The following is a 6,619-nucleotide window of genomic DNA, read 5'->3' as shown; positions in this document are numbered from 1 at the left end:
AGTGTGATCAGTATAACATAGAGCCTTATAGAGTGATCAGTATAACATAGAGCCTTATAGTGTGATCAGTATAACATAAAGACGTAGCGAAATGCCACAAAGCAGGACTACATGTACTTTTAGATCTCACGAGCCTGTGGTGATTTTAGTTGGAGGCGTGGCCACGCAGTCATGGGTGAACAGGGAGTACAGGAGGGGCCTGAGCATGCTGAGTGGTGATTTTAGTTGGAGGCGTGGCCACGCAGTCATGGGTGAACAGGAGTACAGGAGGGGCCTGAGCATGCTGAGTCAGAGGTTCCTGTCAATCTGTCTGGGTGGCAAAGTATTGGACTAATGCTTATGAAGGACTTCCTGGCAGAAGAAGTTACTGACCAGTCAGCAGCAGGTATGCCAGTTAAATAATTGCTGAAATGTTGGTTGATTATAAATTGTTTAAAGCTAACAAATCATTAGTGGGTGTGTGCTCAGTGGTGATTATATAGAATCATTAACCTATGACGATAATTATCATGAACTCAGTTTGACGCGAGATGGTAACGCATTGGCCTCTTGATTAGATGCCGAAGTTGGAATCCAGACAGCATCATGATTCATTAAATCTCATTCTAACCCATGATGGGGACGTGCTCAATATGAATACACGAAGATTCAGTTTCGTTATCAGACTAATTTTATTTTAGGATTTTGTTTGCCGAGCATACAGGCTGGTTATCGCTAGTTCACCCTGCTATGGGCACAAGGGAGAATTGGACGAGGAGTACGGCGTGTCATCCCTGCGTGTGTCGTTTCTTCCATAAGGAGAACACACCTAGAAGCAAGTGGCATTTACATTGACTTTGCGCTGGAATAAAACCAGTTCATTTATTAAATCCAGCCTGCTGTATTATTTTTAAGACATGGGCCTAATGTCTGTGTAAAAATAGTATTCGTTAGCTTGTCCACTATAATAAACAGGTTCAAGGGTACCGAGATAAAACTACTTTCAACACGTACTAACCCCCTGTACCTGTTGCTATAGTGACTTCAACTAGCTTTGACTGCCATCTATTGGAAAGGAAAGGTAACTACATGGGGAAGCCAGAGTCAAAGGAGACTAATAATATTTGCCAATTAGCAGATGTCTTTATCCAAAGTGAACTGGGTTACATGGTTGTGGAAACCGATCATAGAAACAGGATTTAAAAAAAGACATAGTAAATTACAGGGTAATTAAGGTGTTTTTACAAGTTCCAATGAAACAAGAAGAGGATTCACATGAAATGATTGGGATTGCAAGTCTTGGCCTCATGTACAATATCAATGCAACAGTAGCTTACCTTATAGCTTACCTTACAATCAGCAGTTGCTACATACATTTTTGTACCTAATGATATGTAACCATTGATTCTAGAAGAATGTAACTTAAGCACTTTGTGAATTTTTTTGTTGTTGTAAAAAGCACTATCCTTTGATATATTGATCAGTGAGAAGAGGGACAGAAGGGGAGAAGAGGAAACCAGCAGTACTGTGGCCATAATGACCATCATTATGTTTGGAGGAAAAAGGGGAGGCTTGCAAGCCGAAGAACACCATCCCAACCGTGAACCACGGGGTGGCAGCATCATGTTGTGGGGGTGCTTTGCTGCAGAAGGAACTGGTGCACTTCACAAAATATAAGCTTGTTTTACGCCAATATTTGTAAACAAAGGAAATGTAAACAAACACAATATAGGGTCAAAGCCACAATCAACAGCTGGATGGGAAGAAGATGTGCCGTGCTGCATAAGGCAGCGCAAGACTGGTTCTCTGATCCACACCCATTTGGTGTTGTTTTGAATGTGCATGTCTGTATCCCCAGTCATGTGAAATCCATAGATTAGAGACTATTGTTTTATTTCAGTTGACTGATGTCCTTATATGAAGTGTAACTCAGTAAAGTCTGAATTTGTTGCATGTTGCGTTTATATTTTTGTTGAGTATATTTCTATGGCTGGTTGCAACTGTCTGTTTGCCTTCAGCAGATTTCAAAATACAATCCTGGAAAAAATGTAGTTTGGAAAGCAAATGTCTACCGCTGAAAAGAGAAGACTAATCTATATGTTAAAACAATACAAAAAAAAGAAAAAGAAATCTACTCCAAATTTCTAGCTAACAGCAGCACTGTTTTTCAAAGTCGCTCATCTTGAGATGGACTATTGCCACAGCAAGCACAATGGCCATCACTGTGGGTAGCCTATGGCTTCATCTGCATCATTAGGTGAGTCAGTGTGCATCATTTATTTTTTATTTTTTTTAAAACCCTGAGCCTATGATTTCTTAATCCGGCCCTGTTCACGGGCTGAACTAGAAACAATATTTACAAAAACACTATAATTATGATGTAATGTTTCCTTTAGACAAGAAAAACAGTTTATGAATTGTTTGATTTCAGACTCAAATCAAATAAACGAGGAACGACCCTTTACTATTTTATTATCTTGTCCTGCAATAAAACATATGAATTGACCAAAAAATCCACAGACCTCTGTGTCCTCATATGTAGTTAAGGCCATGGTTCTATACGCTATAGTCTATGCTACACAATTTCACACAGTCGACTCTGTGTCCTCATATGTAGTTAAGGCCATGCTTCTATACGCTATAGTCTAAGTTAAGTAAGCCTAGTTTCAGTGCATTTCCAAACTCTCCATACAAAGAACTGTCAGAGCAACATCCAGGATTCTTACCCGGATCAAGTTCAATGTCTCATTTAACTGATAAATGCTTAATATATGATAGAACAACAAACACTGCCATGAATGCAATAAATGTAGTGTTTTATGTCACATGATTTGACAAATTTGTCAAGACACCAACCATGAAAAAGGGTCAAACAGAGTTGGTTAAATTAACTCTGGAATTTTCTTGAATGTTTCTTATATCAATTACTAGTTATCAACAGCTTTATCTGTGAGTTTTCCACCACAGGAAATCATCACTGGTACTCTAGTTTATAGATTATATGATTTTCTGTAGAGTTCTGATTTTAATCTAGGACCTAATGTTTGTTCAGTTACCTTGGGGAGGACAAATTAACAAATCGGCTTTACACGAGGCTAAGAGTTTTAATACAAATCCAATGAACCCCACATCTCAGTTTGCTCTACTCAGTAAACGCAAACGTTCCTACAACGTTGGAAAGCTTAATGTTCAAATGGAGACTATTTTATTTCCAGATAATGTTAGCAGGACAACATTCCATGACTGACTTATGTTGGAACCCCCCTGCCATATGTTGGAACCCCCCTGCCATCCATTCTATTTTTCCTTCAGGAATTTTTGCTCATTTGGGAGTACATCTTCTCCGTTGACAATATCGTCTAGAATCTTAGACTGTTTCTTCATTTTCTTCAACTCTACGATCCGATCCTCGAAGCCTGGTTTGCGTTCCTCCTCCTCTGTGCGAATGATTATCTCAATGTACTCCACAGTGGAGAGAGAGCTTGGCTTCAGTGCAACATCATTAAGTCTCTTGAGACAGTCAGAAGACTGTGTGATCAAATTCATCAGTGCGTCCTGGATCATATGAAACTCTTCCTCAAGCTTATCCAGCATCTCCCTGGTTTCCATAGACTTGTCCCACGCCTTCATGAAGTTGTCTTTCATGCCTTGAATAGTCTTTTTCTCAGTCTTTGTTTCATATGTCAACAAGACTTGTTCCCTGTCGTGGTCAGTGGAAGTGCATTTTCCTGGACATATGGTGCAGTTACCATCATCATCCATCACAGCACAACTGTTGATGTCATCCTCCATTGGAAGGAAACAGCAGGTGTGACATGTAAAATTGCAGATCTGGCAGTTTGTTGCAAAGTCCTGGGCTAATCTGCTTCTCTTCACCTGCAGCACATTTACCTCGGTCTTAAAGTTTATGTTGTCTTTCATGTTCTCCTCCTCGTTCTCCAGACACTGTTTGAAGCTTTTGATCTCACTTAGCTTTGACAGACCTGCTGTGATCTGAGGGGTCAGGCATGTCATGGTCTTCTCCAGAAGCTCACGTTCTTCCAGAACTTTTTTTGTCAGGGTCAGATCTTTACTCTCAATGCTTTCCAGTGCTTGGAAAAATTTCTTATTCTCCTTGAAAGTTGACCTCCATTGCTCTGGACAATGGGCCTTATGATCATCATCAGAATCATCCTCTTCAGAGCTGCTCTCCGTCTCCTTTAAGAACAGAAATGAACTGTTGAACTTGAAATGGGTTGATAGCCCCTTCTTGTCTTTCTTACAGGGCAGATTTGCAGCTTTGATGGCCTCTAGCACCGGTATGTGCTTCCCATCAACAAATGTCACAAGCTTCAGGATGTTCTCAGCAACATCCTTTCCAAAGATGGACAGGATGGAATCAAAGATGTATCTCTGGGAAGGACTGAGACGAACAAGTGATGCCTGCACTACAAAGCAGACTGCATCAATGTGAGAAATTCTTCATCATCTGGATGAGCAATTTATCATGAGCCATTCATCTGGTGTCTCCGAACCCTGGTGTGTCAATGACAGTCAGAGAATAAGGAATCTGAAAGCCTGGCTGGTTGTAGAGCTCGTATGATGTCACAACCACAGTCTGGCTCTCAGCCTGGGACCTGTTGGTCACCTCATGGATGATCTTAAAGCGGTAACAATCTTCCCACTTTACCCTGAGGATGTAGTTTATCATGACATTGACCAGAGTCGTTTTTCCTGAACCTGTGGCCCCCAGAAGCAATATCACCTTGTTATTCCCTTGCTCAACTTTCTTCCCAAATGTGTACTGGTCAAAACTGTCACTTACACCCAACTTCTGTTCCAGATTCAGCCAGTGGATTGAGGGTTTGCCCTTTTCCACCTTCTGGGAATTTTTTAGAAATTCCTCACTTTTTGCTCCGGTTGATTTGCTTGTCGTCGGTTGGGGATCAGAGACCCTAAGGGTAGTCAGCACAGTCTCAGGACTGGGTAGACTATTCCCTGCTTTGCCACAGTTAGCAGAGACTATGATGCTGTATGCAGTGTCAGCCTCTACTCCTTCCAGTGTACCCTCTCTAGTGGTGGTTTTGATGGTGTGCCACATCTGATTGTCTATAGTCTTTATACTTTTTCTGTATTCAACCACATAACCAATGATTTCAACATCATCTCCCGCCATGGTAGGAATGTCCCAGTTCACTCTGATACTTCCCAAATCTATCCTCTTCTCTGTGGGTGGTCCAGGGGGGCTACATGGGAGGGTCCTGAAGTATTCTGTCCAGTCACTGGAGAGGCTCACACCAGGTCTACATACCGCCTTGCAGCTAAAGCGGTACTTTTTGTATGGGTCCAAACGACTGATGGTGACCTGGTTAGTTGTAGCATCCAATTTGATCTCAGCTCAAACTGTGGACTCAAAAGTGTCCCTCTTTCATAGACATGGATGGAGGATGCAGTGAGGTGTTTGTTTGGAATTGATGCAATGCAGAATACAAGATTTTCTCTGCTTTCATTTGACTCTTTGAAGTCTAGGAACAGATTTATGGTTTGTCTGGTTAGGGTCGTTACCTCCCCTGAGCGAAACCACCTTTCTGCCGCAGTCTTCCCGGCTGCGTTGGGGTTGTAAGGTGTCATTGAAAAATCACTCTTAGATTCTTCCAGCAAGTAGTTCTCCAGGACTACCACACACTCTTCTTTCTCCTTCAAATAGGATAATGCAAAACACACAACATAATCATTAGCTTTATCAATAACTATTCTATCCAATTCACTGCTTGAATTCACAACTTGAACCTCTTTCATTGTGTCAAGGTAAGAGCTGACAACATTCATCTCTCTCTCTCTCTGTCATCCAGGTACATGATCACGAGGTCATTCTGGAATGGAGATCGTTCTTTGCTGTTGAGCATTTTGATCAGCTCTTCCTCCTCCATTCCTCCTCCTCTTATGTTGGGAAGAACCTTGCAGAGACCTTTCTGGAACACCAGCTTGTACTCTGAGCACAAGTCCCTGAACTTGTTGAGCTTGGCTTTGAGTTCAGGGAACTTGATAGCCATGTCTTCCTTCGTCATGTCCTGGCATTGTACATCAGTATTGTCCAGTCCGTCCAAGATTCGCTGTGCACGACGCACCTGGCTAACACTGATCTGCCTGACTAGCTGGGCAGCTGCAGAGTCCAGGTTCTTGAGAGGATAGAGTAAGGCGGTCATGGGCACAGCATGTTCTCCGTTCTCCCCTAGCAGATGTGGCAGGCCAGCATATACCCTGATGGCATCTTCAAATGTGACAGGGTTGTTTTCTAGTGCAAAATCACCATGGAAGGTGCAGTTGAATTTATTGGTCTCTCTCTTCTCTTCCTCACTCATCTTCAAATTTCCCTGCCCTTCTATTGACATGAGAGGGATCTTTTTTATTGTAGCCTGCAGGTTTCCATGGATGTCCTGGTGGTTTTCTCCTGAGGAAACCTTTTGGTCAAAAACGAAGAAGGCCTGGGCTCCGTAGAGCAGGCCAGTCACCACATGGGTTGAAGAGCCCTCTTGGAAGACATTACAGTGTTTCACATTTCCTGCCCCCAGGTGGTCCATGGTCAACTGCTCGAAGCGAGTGGTGGTACGGTACTGTAGAGAAACCCTAGACTGACGCTTTGAGGTCTTTTTGTCATGTA

Source organism: Oncorhynchus keta, chromosome 11 (genome assembly GCF_023373465.1).
Source record: "Oncorhynchus keta strain PuntledgeMale-10-30-2019 chromosome 11, Oket_V2, whole genome shotgun sequence".
NCBI classification, from domain to species: domain Eukaryota; kingdom Metazoa; phylum Chordata; class Actinopteri; order Salmoniformes; family Salmonidae; genus Oncorhynchus; species Oncorhynchus keta.
This window is presented reverse-complemented; position numbering follows the sequence as displayed.